Genomic DNA, 17,260 nt, shown 5'->3' with positions numbered 1-17,260 from the left:
CTATCCAACTATCCATCCATCTGTACATCTACCCTCCACCCAACCATCCATCCATCCATCCACTCATCCATTCACCCATCCACCTATCCACTCATCCACCCATCCATTCATCCATCCATCCATCATTAATCCATCCACTCATTCATCTACCCACCCACTCATCCACTCACTCATCTACCCATTAATCCATCCATCCATCCATCCATCCATCTATCCACTCATTCACCCACCCATCTACTCATCCAATCATCCATCCATTCTCTCAGCCATAAATCCATCCATCCATCCATCTATCCACTCACCCGTCCACTCACTCATCCACTCACACATCCACTCACCCATCCACTCACCCATCTACCCACCCATCTACCCATCCACACATATAATTATCTGTCCACCCATCTTTCTATCCAACAATCTACCCCACTCATCTATCTACTCACCCATACACCCATCCACTCATCTATCCATTCATCCATCCACCCACTTATCTACTCAGTTCATTTCTCTATCCACCCATCCATTCACCCATCCATCTCTCCATCCATCCCTCCATTCATTCATTCACCCCCAAATTAATGCATTCATATACCATCAACCTACCCAGCCACCTATCCACACAGCCATCCATCCATCTGTCCATCCACCCAACACCCACCCATCTACTCAGTCATCCAGCATAGGTTCCTCCCTCAACAGAGATCCCTTGACACTATAACAAGTCAAGCACTGTTGTCAGTACTGGGAATATAAAAGTGAACACAGAAGACCAATTGCTTCAAGGAACTTAAATCTTCTGAAGTAAGACACACAGTAAGCAAATATACAAGTATGATGGTCACCTTTCAAATTCTGACAAGCACAGTGGAGAAATTGAGGTTAGAGGGTGAGGGAAGGTCCACTCCTCTGAGAAAGATGGTCAGTGATGCACATCTCAGCCTGGACACAGCTGCAGGTCCTGAGAGCAGCAGAGGTGGTCACAGGTGACACCTAGGCTGTGTCTCAGGCCAGGGAAGGATTGACTTTCCCTTGGAGTGAGATTTCACTGAGAAAATTCTGCACAGGGACAGCTGGCATCTGATTTACCTTTCAGGAGAGCTTTCCTGGTTGCTGTTTGGAAACTGACCAGAAAGAAGAAAGGGTGAAAGCTGGTTGGATTCTGAGCCTATTTTGAGTGTGGATGAAACAAGATTTGCTCATGGGCTGGATGTAGGGCCCAAGAGAAAGGATGACAGGCCACAGCCAAGGCCTGGGGACCCCATGCGATTTACTGTTTTGGAGGGGGAGAAGACCTACTGTTTATGGAAATTGCACACCAGACCCCTGATTTTGGAACTGGCGAGGACAAAACTCCTGCTCACTGTCCAGGGCGAATGTAATGTGGGTGTTTTAATACACGGTTGGAGTCAGGTGGTTTCATACATGCGGGGTCCTCAGTGTTCACATGGCATTCGAAACCATGAGACTGATGAAACAGGTAGCCAGAGAGGCCAGAGGAAAGGACTGAGGACGTCACAAGATTCTTGTGGTCCAGAGGTGGGAAGGGGTCACTGGGGTTGCGGCACAGTGGGGTGGCAGGGGGACCCAGGGTCACGCTTCAGGAGGATGTGGGGCTCCACTCTGAGAGGACAAACTGCAGGCTGCTGGGGTGGACCCACTGTAGGGTGGAGTGAGGGGGAGGGGACTCAGCCTGTTCCGCCCTGCAGAACCCACATCCCTGCTGAGCCTCCTGCAGAAAGATATTGCTCAATATTAAGCATCTCAAAACATCTTTATCATGAATCGTGTAGTCTACAAGGAAAGTAATGCACTCTTACAACCAAAAATTAGAAGTGAGCCTCCCAGCGGGTGCTTGGAATACTTTGTTTTTCACACAGTTGCTGAAGCCTGGTGACCCAGAGCGCTCATTGCCTGGGACGGGCTGCACTCAGCTGGGTGAAACCACTGCAGTGAACATTGGCAAAGCCACTCACCTGGTGGTCCCAGGAAATGCATCCTTCGGGAAATGCACTGGATTTGGTGTGGGAAATCTTCCCCTGGTAACTGGACTGTGAAAGAGGCCCTCCCACATGTCTTTTTATGTCACAGATGCCTGCTGCTTGGGTGGTCCTAAAACGATTTCAAACTGAGAGTTTAGAGTACTCCTAGGTGAGCAGCACCTCTGAGGCGTGGGGGAGCCAACCCATGTTTTCTCTGGAAGATTCCTCTACAAGTTGGGCCATAATGTAAAGCAATAAAAAGTGTCCCCCGAGCGAGGCTCTGTGAGGAAGGAGCTCACAGCTGAGACGTCAGGGAACGCTCAAAGAAACTGCAGCTCGTGACTCAAGCCCAGGATGGAAAGTCAGAAGAATCAGGCTTAGCGTTTCTCAGCTACTGGGATGGGATGCAGGGCAGGGTATGCCTGGTGTTTTTCATAAGTTGAAAGAACTTGTAAAAAGATTCAAATAGCAGCGAAGAACCAGAAACCACCAAAGAAGAAAGCACATGTAAACAGGAGCATTTCTAGATGTAACACATACATGAGTATGATCACACTGGAGTGGTAAAGTTTAGTGGTTGGGATAGCCTCAGTCTGGACCTAGAAGAGTGCATCATTTAACTAAAATGCAGATCTGAAGGCATCATTCACACACAGATGACAATTGTCCAGAGGTCTGAAAAGACTGGCTGCATGGAAAGAGGCATCCTGTGAGCAGATGTCACCTGTCTTCCCCAGGACCTGTGATTTGTGCCAACCCTCAAACATGGGAAGCCTGAAAGTCACAAACTGACTGCAAAAAGAAAGAAATTTCACAATCAGATGATGAGCATAAAACTACAGTTCACTAAAGAAAAGTTTCAAAAGCAACCAGGGAGATAAGGGTAATCATTCCTGCAAAAGCCTGGCAATTGTGTGTGACAGCAACAGGCATGGGAAGCCAGGAGCCGGAAGTCTCCCCACGGTACCCCAAGCAGTACAGGGAGGGACGGGTGCAGTGATATATCCACAGGAGAGAAGCTCAGAGGAAGTCAGGACGGACAGCTCTGAAGGAGGCGTTTGCCCAGAAAACTGAGCCGCTAGAAAGGAGAAAGGTCAGAGAGGAAGATAAGAAACAGTGCAAAATAGCTCCAAGCAAAGGCAGTTTTCAAACCAGAGCTGTTTATACTGCAGTTAGAAACTTATATCCAAGATGAGGAAAACCTTGACTTTGGAAGGTCTCCAGGGTGTCTGTGTGACCCAGGCACAGCTGGCCAGGCAGTTTCCTTCCCTCCCTTTGGGTGGTGCTCACCCCTCATTTGGCCCACACGGAGTGGCAGCGCCAGTTGGGGATCTCCTCCCAGTCTGCACCGAGGATGGACCATGGCCCAACCCCCTGTGTTTTGGGACCAGCCTGCCCTGCAGCACACAATCCTTCTGCTCGCATCTGGTCCAGGTGTCACCCTGGCCACTTTCCCCTTCTTTGTGTCCTCTGCATGACTAAGTTTTGTGTCTTGGACACAAAACTCTGAATGGCTTCTAGAAATCCACAGCCTTCCTCTGTGTCTGCCCAGGGGGAATGTGAGCTCCTGGTGGGCAAGGGCTGCCTCTGTGAACCTCCTTCCCCTGCAGGCCTCCAAGCTGCTTTGCACCCTGTGGGGAAAGGGCCCCCTGCAGCCTGCACTTTTGCAAAGAAGCCGCCAGCCAAATTTATACAGTAAGATGGCACAATGCATTCGAGTGCATGTTTGACGGACTCAGAAGTGAGCCCCTATGGGAGCGTGATTTGCCTGGGTGATTTGTGCATCTCCCCTACTCTTTCCACAATGCTTGCACTTCCTGTTCCCCCAGCCGGGCCAGACAGAGGTGGAACCCACCACCCACAGGCCTTGCTAATCCTCTAGGCACCAAAAGGCAGACTAGGTCTAAATTTATTTTCATAATTACATGTGCATTATCTAAAAGAAACAACGTGGGAAAGAGACAGCGTAGAACAAACTTTATTTTTTTAAAAAAATTTTTGTTTGTTTGTTTTTTTGATACAGGGCCTCTCTGTGTAGTGCAGGCTGGCCTTGAATTTGCTTATGTAGCCCAGGCTGGCCTTGAACTTACAGGGATCCTCCTGCCTCAGCCTCCCAAGTGAAGGGATTACAGGAGTGCACCACCACGCCTGGCTGAACAAACTTTAGACTGTGGGGATACTGGGGACCAGGCTGGGGAAGAGACAGGGAGTGGAAGCAGTGTCTCTGCTTACCCAAGCTGACCTAACCGGGCACCCATGGGTGGGAAACATGTGCTCTGGAGTCAGAAAAAAAGATGAGTGGATTTTATCCTTCTACAGTTAACTAATTGCAGAGTATCTGAAACAGAGAGAAAAACCAGCAGTTGTTGGCCACGATGGTGACAGCACGATGCCTCTTGAAGCTTAGTGCTTGATTCTCCCATCATGGTGGGGGCTGATTTTACCCACAGCTGTGTTACATTTTATTTATCAGGGCCGATGAATTGTCACCAAGATTAGGATGGTGACAGTGAAATAACACAGAAAAGCGTTTATGACACACTGATCAGAAAAATCCAGGGCACAATTTCATAAGCAATGTGACAAGTATTGAGTGAAATTGAGGAGAAAAGGGAAAAGTGGAAACACTTTGCCCATTCGCTTGTGGGGTTTTGCAGTGGGATCTTTCTTGGTCCAACATCTTATATCAGGTCTTGTTTTCTTGATATTAAGAATAACATCTTCAAAAAGAGTTTGAGTACAAGTAAGTATTTCCAAAGGGTAAAAATCATCCTACCCACGATCCTCATTTACTTTTGCTTTATTCTTGCTTACCTTTGCCAAAGTAGCTGGGATTTCTCTTTGCGCAAGGAGGCTTTAATCCAGGTCCCAGAAAAAATGAACGGAAGGGGAGAGTGCCCCAGTTACACTTGGAACAAAGTTGCGCATTTGCCTTGTGGCAAGGGCCACCCCGGGGTCAGGTGCTGGGGTGCACGCCTGCTTCCTGAGTCCTCTTGGGGGACTGGCTCTCACTGTGCAGAAGCAGGGCTGGGCATCCAGGATCAAAGCTGTCTGGTGGGTTCTTGGGCCCCCCGTGGGTGTGAGGGGATTGGTGTTGTTCCTTTTGAAATCACGCTGCATGCTGTTCCCCGTCAGACTGTCATGTGGTGGCTGCATTTGTTTGCTGGGATCATCTGGTCTGAGTTTTTAATTTTCAATGCTATTTGAAGGCCTTCTTTACTGCAGGGATATAAAATGCTATAGAAGCGGGGTGTGGTGGCACATGCCTATAATCCCAGCACTTGAGAGGCTGAGACAGAGGTTTATTATTTTTATTATTATTATTATTGAGACAGGGTCTGTATTTGTAGTCCAAGTTGGCCTTGAACTCACTATGTAGCCCGGTCTGGCCTTGAACTTGTTTTTTTTTTTTTTTTTGTACTGGGAATCAAACTCAGAACGTTGCACTTGTAGTGTTCCTCCTACCTCAGCCTCCAGAGTGCTGGGATTACAGATGAGCACCACTATGCCTGGCTTCCACCATGGCCCCTGCTTCGTGAATGTGCAGGCAGTGGGCAGTGGCTGTGCAGGGACAGCGAGGGCGCAGCCCAAGGTTCCATACACCCGGGCTGTGTCCTGTCAGCCACCTGGCCTAGCTGAGGCAACACAACCTCCTCCCGGCAGGAGCCTGCGGTGCCTGCACCGTGGAAGGGAGTTCCTGGCCTGTGTCCATGGGTCCCACCCAGCTCCCTGCACAGCTGCGGCCATGCTGGTGTCCAATGGGCCACCAGTCAGGAGCGTATTCCCCTTCATCATCCAGGAGCACAAGTGACAGGAAGAGCAGAACGCCTTGGGGCTTGGTGCTAGATTTGTCCCATGACACCTTGGACCGAGTGAGTGTTAGGCAGGGGTCTGGGGAAATGTCTGTGTGGCCACAGGGGGACCCCAGCCATGTCACATTGGAAGGATACATTTTGTTTTTCTTTTCTTTTTTTTTCTGTCTTTTTGAGACAGGGTCTTTCTGTGCAATTCAGGCTGGCCTTGAGCTCACTTCGTAGCCCAGGCTGGTCTTGAACTTGCAATGACCTCCTGTCTCAGCCTCCCAAGTGCTGGGATTATAGGCATGCACCACCATGCCCAGCACATTTTGTTTTTCTGAAATAAGACACTCAGCTGGTGTGGTGGCACACACCTGTAGTCCTAGCACTCAGAAGGCTGAGGCAGGAGGATTATCACGAGTTTGAGGGCAGCCTGGGCTACATAGTGAGGAATAGTAAAGGAATCCTCTCTCCTTCATGCCCCCAGCCCTTGGTGGCCACCTTTCTATTTCCTGATTCTAGGACTTTGACTCTCCAACATACTGCACATGAATGGGCTCACACTCTATCTGTCCTTTTGTGACCTTTTTACTTTATTGAGTTTATGGTCTTGAGGTTCACCCCTGTTGTAGCATCAGGCTTTTTTTCAGGGCTGCATAATATCCCAGAGTAAGTATCATACTTTCTTGGTCTATCCTTCTTCTGTGGACATTCGGATTTCTTCATCTCTTGACCGTTGTGGTCATGGATGTGTAAATAAATACCTCCTTGAGACCCTGTTTTACATTTTTTAGGGCATATAGGCTCAAAGATGGAATTGTAGGATCCTACAGTGGTTTTAGCTTTCATTTTTTTAAAGGAATCTCTAGAGTCTTCCACAACAGGGTCTCCATGGCCCCCAGCCTCATGCTTGGCCTTCCCTGTTTCTTCGCTACTGGCCACTCTGATGTATTTTTCTTTTCCACTGCAGTTTTGACTCCCATTTCTGTACTGACCACACCGCCGACTGTCCCCACGAGCTTGTTGGCTCGTGTACCTCATCCACTCACCTTCGCCATGTTTCACCCGACTCCTCTGTGTGGGGTCGAATCTGTGCTCTGGACTCACAGCTAACAGGTCAGGGAGGGGTCTGGTGTCCCGGGTCTGACAGTAGGGAGAATACAAGATTACAAAGGGAGGAGCACAAGGTCCTCCTGAGGTTGCATTTGGTCCAAAGCTTCTGGACCCAGGCAGCACTAACATTTGGAACTAGATGACACTTGGGGGCCCCTCTGTGCAGTGGCACTGCCAGCACCCTGCTCCTCACATCATGGCACCTGCCCTGGTGCAGTGGACTCCAGCTCTGGGTGCCTGTTCTGGGGCGAGGGCAGAATCGCCCGTGGCAAAGATCCACTATCCCAGGGCTTGTAGAGGAGTCAGCAGTCCATATTCCTGAAGTCTCCTTGGAAATGTGATCCTGCATATTACCAGACTGCTGAAAGCCTTGATTATGAAGTGTTTTTTTTTCTTTCTCACCTCAAAAATACTGCACATGGAAGGAAAATGGTTTTGCACACCCTGTAAATATTTGTGGAATTTTTAACAGAAATGTCCCACGTGTTCTCCTTCAGGATCCTGCATCAGTTGAACTTTTGGGATGCATGCGACTCGAAGGGAAAATGTCAATTTTTAGAAGAATTTGAACTTCATTTCTGCTTAAAAATCTTATCAGCAAGTGATTTGAAGCCCACATGCAGACACAATTTGTTTACAAAACAACGAGCTTAGTATTCTTTCAATTATATTTGACATGTGTACTGTACCCTACAAATATAAAAATAAAACATCTCTCAAGACCATTTATAAACATTCTTAAGAAAATAAACTCTGTATGTAATTGCTCTTGAATTTTGGCATGAACACATATTCTTTAAAAAATGTCCACAAAATCTCTCTTTAATATTTCTCTGGTGCCTATTTTTGCAAATGAAGTTTGTAGTTTACCAATTGTTTTGAAACACAACTGATATATCTTCTTAATTGTCTTAATTATTAAAGAAAATATCATACAAGGCACCTGCATTTCTCCAACGAAATAATGGCGTACTGTGTATGATTGTGTAATCTTAGTGTACACACATGATCATTCTACTACCACAGGTCTATTGGGGAATATATGATACTGTAAAGAGAAAATGCTATTTCCTCCCATCCTTTTTATGAATTAAAATATGACTCAGATTACACTGTGCAGTACAGACTTTACATATTCTTTTTCAATCCTTAGCTTTATCCCAAGTTAAAAAAAAAGTTACCCAGAAATTAAATTTTAAATATCATGTAAGAGTCCACAGCCCTAGGCCAAGAAATGATTGGCTAAATCATGCCTTTTCTGTGCATATGTGTTATTTCTACTGTTTTGTATTACATTGCAATGCACCTCTTTGTGTTTCTGGTTTTCTTATAGCATCCCACTTGCCCAGAGGAGTTTCTGAAATACTAAGTCAAAAGCTGTATCTTAAAGCTATATATAAATGTATATTTTAAACAAACTGTTTAAGAAGTTGTACAGATTTGTTTACTGCCAGTAGAAATAAACATTCCTCACAAGACAGAATTTCCAAAACATCCCAGAGGTGCGCTGCTTTGCAGTTACAGTCACCTGTAAGCATCCACAGAAGACTGGGCCCCTTGCACATGCCAAGCCTAAATCCCTTCTAAAAAATGATAAGCACTTATACGTTGTTTTCATCACTTTCTTGTCACTGTCACTAAGACACCCACAGTTTAAAGAAAGAGAGGGTTTATTTTGGCTCAAGCTTCAGTACTTGCATGACCAGCATGGCAGAAAGGTCTGGTGGAGGAGAACTGTTCAATGCATGGAGGACAGGAAGCACAAGAGGAAGGAGGAGCCTGGGGTAGGGGAGGGATACATGCTTCCAGGCAGCCTTCCCGGTGATTCACCTCTTCTGAGCAGGTGTCACTTTCTAGCAGCACAACCAGTGGTAAACTCATCAGCAGACTAATCTACCTGTGGGTATAGTGCTGCTGTGACCAAAAGCCTACCTATGAGTGCATGACGCTTCATGGGGGGAGTGATATCCAGATAGGAACCAGAGGTGCATCCTCCTGTGTGCTTTAATAACCTCTGGGTCACTTATAACACCTAATACAATGTAAATGCCATGCAAGTGGTGGTTACATGGTATCGTCTAGGGATAATAAGAACAATGCCTATACGTGCTCAGTACAAATGCAGTTGTCTCTAAGTCTTTCTCATCTGTTATTGGTCAGATCAGAGGATGGGGTCAGAGGACGGTCACGGGTACCTGGGTATACACAGGTACCCATGTAGGTGTCTGCTCAGCAGGAAGCAGGGAAACTGTCACCTGTGCCTCGGGGTGGAAGCCACTCTTCCTGCCTTCCAAACTAACTTAACTGCTAATGAAGCAATGCTGTGTAAAGCTTTTGCCTTGCACAGCTTCTCTTTTTGGGCAAGTTGGGTTTCTTTCTCCTGAGCGTTGCTGCTCCAGAATGCAAGCTGGCAAATGTTTGCAGAATCCGAGAGCCACAGGGCTCTGCACATGATAACACAGATCTGGCCAAAAGGCCCCTGGCTTTTTGTACTTTTGTTTGCTCACACGTATTTGTTAATTTCCACTTTCACCATTTTTAACTCATTCCCTTTTTAAACTTGTGTTTTTCATTGACCTGATGGGTAATTTTTATTCTGCCATAACCTGAGATATCTGGATGAGGAACTCTCGTCTCCCTTTGCCCTACATTTGTAATTCTATGGCTTTTAAAAAAATTGTTAGATATGCATGGGATTTTTCCAGACCCATTGGAGCATCAGCCAGAGACATGAGTCACTCTGCTGTGAGTCACTTGTTAGACATCCCTGCGAAGTAAGAATCTTCCACCTGGGGGGACTGATATTTTTCACTAATGCTGTGTAACTTTTCCAAGGCTCAGTGAACTGAACCATCCTTTGCGGGCATGGGCTGGGACATCTGGAGCTTCTGCCATCCACTGTCAGCTACCTTGTCCTTCTGCGACGATGACAGAGGTAGGGAACCTCGTTGGTCTCTTGTTGGACTCGGGGGAGAAACAATGGTGGGTATGAGAAAAATGAAAACAAGAGACAAGAGCTGGGTCAGGCGGACACAACCTCTTATCCAATGGGCAAGAGGACCTAACATCAACAGTAAGGGCGTTCGTTTATACTCTTGCAAAGTTAGTATCAGTAGATGCATGGTTGCCTAGCAGTTAATGTCTGTATTGTTCAGACAGGATGCTTTTCTCAAGACTGAGCTTGACTGCTTGAGGCACTCTGGCTCTGTCTTGCCCTCACACATATGACCAAATTCCATCTCCAGTAGCTCCCAACAGACAGCAGGATCTGCTGACCCAGCTCCTGGCTTTCTCCTGAGGGCCTCTCCCTGCGGTGCTGAGCTGCCTCAGAGACCAGAGCCCAGCTTGGAGCCCAGAGTCTGTGACCTCCCCCTGGCAGGGGGTCTGTCACTCCCCTGCCTGCCTTTTGTGGGGAGCAGTGCCCCTCAGGAAGAGTGCCCAAGTGTGAACGCTGAGAATCTACACAGAGCTGCCAGTGGAGTGCGGGGGGTTGGGCTCCTTCAGCCAAGGACTCCTCGCAAATCCTCAATAACCATTTTTTCTGGCCACAACACGTCTTTCCAAATTAGTCTGATTATGTTAGCTTTGTGCTATGAAAAGCAACAAAACCTGGTAATACCTTTAAATATTTATGATCTAGAGACATTTCTATTGATGAGTGATTTAAGTGGAATGTTCCTTTCCCTTAGAATAGCTCCCATGCAGATTCCTGGAGGAAACGGAATTCACATCATACTTAGAAGAATTCTTGTGCCCTGAGAGGAATCATGAGTATGTGGAAACAGTGGATGATTTGCTCATTTTCTTTTTTTTTTTTTTTTGGTTTTTCTCCGGTACCGGGAACAGAACTCACGACCTTGCGCTTGCCAGGCAGGCGCTTTTGCCGCTGAGCTAAATCCCCAGCCCTGCTCATTTTCTTTAAAGGTATGTACCCCCCTGTTTACGTGCAAAAGAAATCTACTGAAACTGCATTATGCAGGCTCCGGGTGCCACTAGCCACAGCCTCTGGAGTCAACTGGTGCCCTGTGACCAGGTGGCTCCTCAGGACTCACTGCTTCTGTGTGCATTTTTGCTCTTGGTCCTGGGGGTCGGACACAGGGCCTCTTCCATGTGAGGCAAGCCTTCCGCCACAGAGCTGCATGCAGCCGCAGCTTGTTTCTGAGGAGCTTGGTCCTGTCGTTCCTCAGGGCCGCTTCCTTGTTCGAGGCAGCTGGAGAACGGAGGATGTGAGCAATCAAGCAGGACTCATGCCCAGGTGCTTGGGGGAGAAAGCACTCTCCGTTTGTCCTGCAGCCCTCAGCTGCTGCAAGCAGGGTTGCAGGGTCTCTGCTCAGCTCCTTTCCCAGGGCTGCAGGCGGGTGTGCCTTGGCCACGACTCCATTTCCTGGGTGAGTGTTCTTCTAAGCTCACCACTGCATAGCTAGGAAGCCCAGATACTGTCGTTTTTGTTTAACTAGAAAGAAAGTGAAACGCCCGTGCCTAGATCCTGGTAAAGGAATGGTAGTTTCTTCTTACTGCCTGCTCAGTTGCCAGAGACCCCCTGCCTGATAGAAATTCTGTTCCCGCACAGCCAAAGCCAGGGAAGCTGAGAAAATAGATTCCTCCAGGAGTCTGAGACTCCACATGAGAGGCTTTGGTAACTGTTGCCTGCGACAGAAGCATGAGGCCTTTGTCAGATGCAAACGGCAAGGTGAAAGGTGGGCATGCCTCTCTACAATCTTCTGCACTTGGGGATCCCGGCCCAGCAAGGAGCCCCCCAAGGCCACCTCCAGGGAACATCAGTCGCAGACCTGGAGCACTTGTTTCTCTATTCACTGATCAGGCCTGGCTCAAACCTGGCTTGTCAGACGCAACACCCCAAAAAAGGACCCGGGCATTTTGGAGGCTTTTGTTTACATGGTACTTAACCCCAAATGACCTTAAATTCTAAATAAAGTTCCAGAGACAATTTGTACAAGAGGCTTGTTTTCAAAGAAAATAAATTATATGACAGGCTTATTACATATATATATTACAAACTAGGGTGGTGAACATTTTATTCGACATTTAAAAATCTTTAATTAAGACCTTGCTGTATATAAAGTTTACATAACAAAATCAAGCAAAAATCTATAAAATCTAAACACATTCCTGAGAGTAGGGGTGGTGGCACAGAGGCTCCCAGGCTGGGTGCAGGGTGGCCAGCCATGCACGGGCTGTGTCCCAGCTTGACTCTGAGAAGGGTCCAAGTGGGTTTATAGTTGGGGCCCTGTGGTATCTGCCAAATGAGATCAGTTCATGTCCAGTATCAAAGCTGTAGCTGCAGCATCTAAGAATGGCCAAGCGTGATGCCCCTGGGATGGCGCACCTTGAGGTGCACATGGTATGTTCTCTCCCTTGCTCGAATAACTTGCAGGTCCAGAGCCCTGCAAAGTGAGATATGCACATTTCCCCCTATGCAGTCTACTTTTTCTAAAAGGAGATACAAACACACGCTGAGCACACAGGTGCTGATATTCATGATGCTTAGGAGGCAGGCAGCAAAGAGCCTGGACATTGCTCCTATCAGCTGCAGTATGTTCTGTGCACAGGAACATGAGCTTAGACTCATGCCTGTTGGTAGCACAGCAAGCCCCTAGGACACAAGGACTATGCCAGATGCTCTTCTTGGATGTGTTACACATGTTTGCCTTTAAAATTTTTTTGCACATTTCCAAAGCAGATGCAGCAAGTCCCTAACTTACAAACGTTCAAGTTGCAGACTTTCACAGATAGAAATAGACCTTGCATTATGAACAAATCTCTGCTGGGGATATAGCTCAGCGGCACCGCACCTGCCTGGCAAATGTGAGGTCATGAGTTCGAGTCCCACTACAAAAACAAAACAAAACAATGAACAAATCCCGGAAGTAGCTCACATGTCTGCCACACACCGTCATAGTCATGGTGCTGTACAGTGCAACAGTGCAAAGTAGTGCAATGCTCAATCAGAGCCCAGGGTGTCCAGAAGCAAGAGGAAAGGCAGCAGCGATGTGGAGGTGACTTCTAGGAAGCACAAAGCTATGCACATTGTGTAACTGTGTCAAAGGTGTGTTAGACCCGCCTTGTCAGACATCAGTGAATGCAATTTACGAATGTTCTCCTGGAACAGAACTCTTCTGAGTCAGGGACTTACTATAATTTCAAAGATCAAAGAGGTTTGCACCCCATGGAGGAGGGGGGTATTTGAAACAATCAGCAGGGGCTCAAATGCAGCACATGGCTCTGGGGTCCTGCCCTGGGCCACCTGATGCCAAGCATTGGCACCGCTAAAGATGAGCACTTTTGCTCCCTGGTCTCTGAGCCAGCGGTTGGGGGTGGCCCCAGCGGGGCTTCTCCTGCACTCTTGGACCCTAGGTGGCTCCAGCCATGAGGAATGAGGCGTTTGAGGCAGGAAGGCTGACACGGAAAGCCGTGTGCAGCCCGCAGTGTGAGGGTGCCCTCACCCCAGGGAAAGACGGGACTCTGGGTGAGCTCAACGGAGCGGCACAACGACCATGCTCGGTGTCTCTGGTCTTTGTGCTGGCTGCAGCAAATGCTCCTGGAGGGGAGCTATGCCTCAGTAGTGTTTCCTGGTTCTGGCAGTAACTTTAATCTCTGCCTGAATATTCATGCTCTTGAGGACCAGAGCATATGAAAGTTGATCGCTAGGCACCTGCGCCATCTACGCACTGTGCACGTTTCTTCCGCTCCTGCAGCTGCTCTCATTTCCTGGGGACTGTGCACAGATAGAAAAAGAAAATCATTTGTGCGTGTGTCAAGAGGCGTCCTTTGGTCCTAAATGGAGCTGAGCTCATTGAGCGGGGTGTGGTCGCTGCAGGTGAGCAGGATGCACTTAGATGCAAGAAAAGGGACATGGAGGAACCGGGTCATCTTCACTCCGCACACTTCCAGCCACCAGGCTACCCTCTCATTCTATGCGTGTGTGATTGTGTGTACATGTTTGTGTGTCTCTGTGAGAGAGCTGTGTGTGCATGCATGCAAGTGCGTATATCCCTGTGATGGAGCTGTCAGCATGTGCATGAGCGTGTGTATACATGGGTGCACGTCCCTGTGAGAGCTGTATAAGTGTGTGTATACATGCATGTGTGTGTGTGAATGTGTATGTGCTTGAGTCAACTTGCAAGAATTGTGTACATATGAGAGTGCACTTGTGGGTGCATGTGTGAGTTGTGTGTGTGTGGCACAGTCACTAACTCTAGTCTCTGGCAGGGCCTGACAGCAGCTCCTTCTTTACCTGTCTGCAGTCACCTTTGGCACTGCCCCACCCCATCTCCTCTGTCCGGGACATCCCTCCCAAGGCTGCATCTCCTGACTTCTTTTAGGCACTGGAAGTTGCACACTAGGGCCGGAAGAACTGAGCTCCAGCTCTGGCTCCGCAGCCACTTCTAACTTAGACCTGTGTTCCAGCAGGGAGCTTCAGTTATTTGCTTTTGAGTTTCTTAATGATTACAGTGCTTATGTAGGTAAGTACAGAGCTGTGTACAAATCAAACAAAGTGATGTCAATGTGTTTTGTAAACCTTTAAGCTCAAAAAACAATATCTCTTTTATGTAATTGTAAATATCTCTAATGCCTTGTTTATTTCTTAGTTGTTGGTGAGATTTTGACTCAACTCCATCTCCTTTTTGTTCTTTTAAAACTAGGTTGAACACATGGAATTTCTGATGTTTAAATACTGTATATTGTTGGTCATGGCTTCTAAAGATAGCAAGCTCTTGCAGCTTATCCTAATAATTAAAACTACATCAAAGTAGTAGGTCTGTAAGGATAAACCCCAAACAGTACTGCAGGTAATGACCGCAAATGAGTTGCCGCTCACGTTGCTGAAGTGGTGGTTTCTGAAGCATGACTATCACCGGCCCCTCTGTGCCTGCCATTTGATGAGGTTCCCTAAGTGTCTTGTGACTCCTGCCTGGCAGGGACACAGAGGTAGGTGGGGTATGTGAGGGGGTCATGAGGCTGTGCCACAGATGTGCGCACCTGGGGCGGCCCCTCATCTGCTGGGTAGGTGATCACTCTGGCTGCCACCTGCTGAGGACCCCAGCATCCTGGCACTTTTGTGAAGGAGGGCAGGGGTCCATGGCCCCTGCTGTTTTGACAATCTGGAAGCCTTTTTCCTACAACTAAAAGCATCTCAAGGCTTGAGGAAGAATTTAAACCTACTCAGTAACCTGACCTTTGGGGGTCATTTGAACATCTTTTCTCCTTTTTATTAAAACTTAAATTTCAATTCTGTGGTGCTATGGATGGGACCCTGGCCTTGCCAGTGCCAGGCAAGTGCTTTACCATGGAGCTGCATCCCCAGCCCTGTTTGAGCATCTCAGGAGTGGAATTATGGGGTTACCTGCAAGTGGTGATGGGGACTAAAGAATTATGTAACTTCTGTTTTGTTTAAATACAATATACCAAGTTTGTGTGATATTTTCCATGCTCAGAACTGTAGGTCACATCATACTTGACATAGAAGACCCAAAAAACTCCACCAAAAGACTCCTTAGAGTTAGTAACCAAATTCAGTAGTATAGCTGGATACAAAGTCAGCACCCAAAAATCAATAGCATTCCTGTACACAAACAGCAAACTCACTGAGAAACTGGGGAAAGCACATCTTTCACAATCACATACAAAAAAGGAAATACTTAGGAATCAATCCAACAAAGGAAGTAAAAGATCTATACATTGAAAATTACAGATCTCTGAGAAAGGAGATAAAAGAGGATATCACAAAAATGGAAAGATATCCCTTGCTTTTAGGTAGGAAGAACCAATATAGTGAAAATGGCCATACATCCAAAACTGTTATACAGATTTAATACAATCCTGATCAAAATACCATTAGCATACCTCACAGAACTAGAGAAAACACTCCTAAAATTCATTTGAAAACCAGAAGAGACCTAGAATAGCAAAAACAATTGTCAGCAACAAAGCAAGGCGGGGGGCATTACAAATCTTGACTTGAAATTATACTACAAAGCTACTGTGATAAAATCAGCATCGTACTGGCAAGAAAGCAGACCTGAGGATCAGTGGAATAGATTAGACGATGCAGGATGCAACTCCAAACGTACTCAGCCACCTTATCTTTGACAAAGGGGCCAAACATGTTCACTGGAAGAAAAATAGCCTCTTAATAAATGGTGCTGGAGAAACTGGCTTTCATCATGCCAAAGACTAAAACTAGACCTAGGTCTATCCCCAGGCATTAAACTAAAATCAAAATGGCTCGAAGATATAACAAAATAAAAGATCTATATGTTGAAAATTACAGTACTCTGAAAAAGGAGATTATTAAAACAAAAACACTAAATTTTCTGGAAGAGAAAACAGGTGGAAATTTTGAAAACATAGGTGTAGGCAGAAACTTTATGAACAAAACCCAGACTGCACAGGAAATACTACAAAGAATCGACAACTGTGATCTCATCTTATTAAAACCTTTTGCACAGCAAAATAAAACACCAACAGAGTGAAAAGAGAACCCACAGAGTGGGGAAAAGTTTTAGTCAGTTGTCCCTCGGACAAAGGATTTATATCTAGAACACATAAAGAATTGAAAAACGTCAGGCCCTCCAATTCAAAGACCTAATCCAAAAATGGGCATCTGAGATGAGTACACACTTCTCAGATGAAGAAATACAAATGGTAAATAAATACATTAAAAAATGTTCAACGTCATTGGTCATTTGAGAAATGCAAATTAAAACCACACTGAGATTCCATCTCACCCCAGAAAGATTGGCTGTCATCAAAAAATCAACCAAAGACAAATGCTGGGGGAGCTGTTGGAGAAAAGGAACGCTTCTCCACTGTTGGAGGGAATGTAGACTGGTGCAACCACTGTGGGAATTAGTGTGGAGATTTCTCAAAAAACTAGTAGTGGAGGTCCCATTTGACCCAGTTATTCCCCTTCTGGGTATCTTCCCAGAAGAATTAAAAACATCACCCCGCAGTGATATATGTGCACTCCTGTTTATAGGAGCACAATTTGTCATAGCTAAATCTTGGTAACAACCTAAATGCCCATCAACTAAGGAATGGATAAAAAAAGATGTGGTCTTTTTATACAGTGGAGTGGAGCGCTAGTCAGCCATAAAGAACTAAATTTGAGACATTTCTAGGTAATGGATACAACTTGAGACCATACACATAAGTGAAATAAATGAGACTCACGTATGTAAACATCATATTGTTTCCCTGGTGTGAGAAACTGAAAGAGTAAATAAGGACCAAAACATAAAATAGATATTGTGAAATAGGAAGGAAGAGAAAAGGAAAAAAATACAAGATAATTATATTGTTAATTTGTCTTAGTTCACTGAAAAGAAAGTTTGTGTTAATATCATTTTG

This window comes from Chinchilla lanigera, unplaced genomic scaffold (assembly GCF_000276665.1).
Source record: "Chinchilla lanigera isolate Chin_1 unplaced genomic scaffold, ChiLan1.0 scaffold00086, whole genome shotgun sequence".
Lineage (NCBI taxonomy): Eukaryota > Metazoa > Chordata > Mammalia > Rodentia > Chinchillidae > Chinchilla > Chinchilla lanigera.
The sequence above is the reverse complement of the archived record's forward strand: the minus strand, read 5'-3'. Positions refer to the sequence as shown.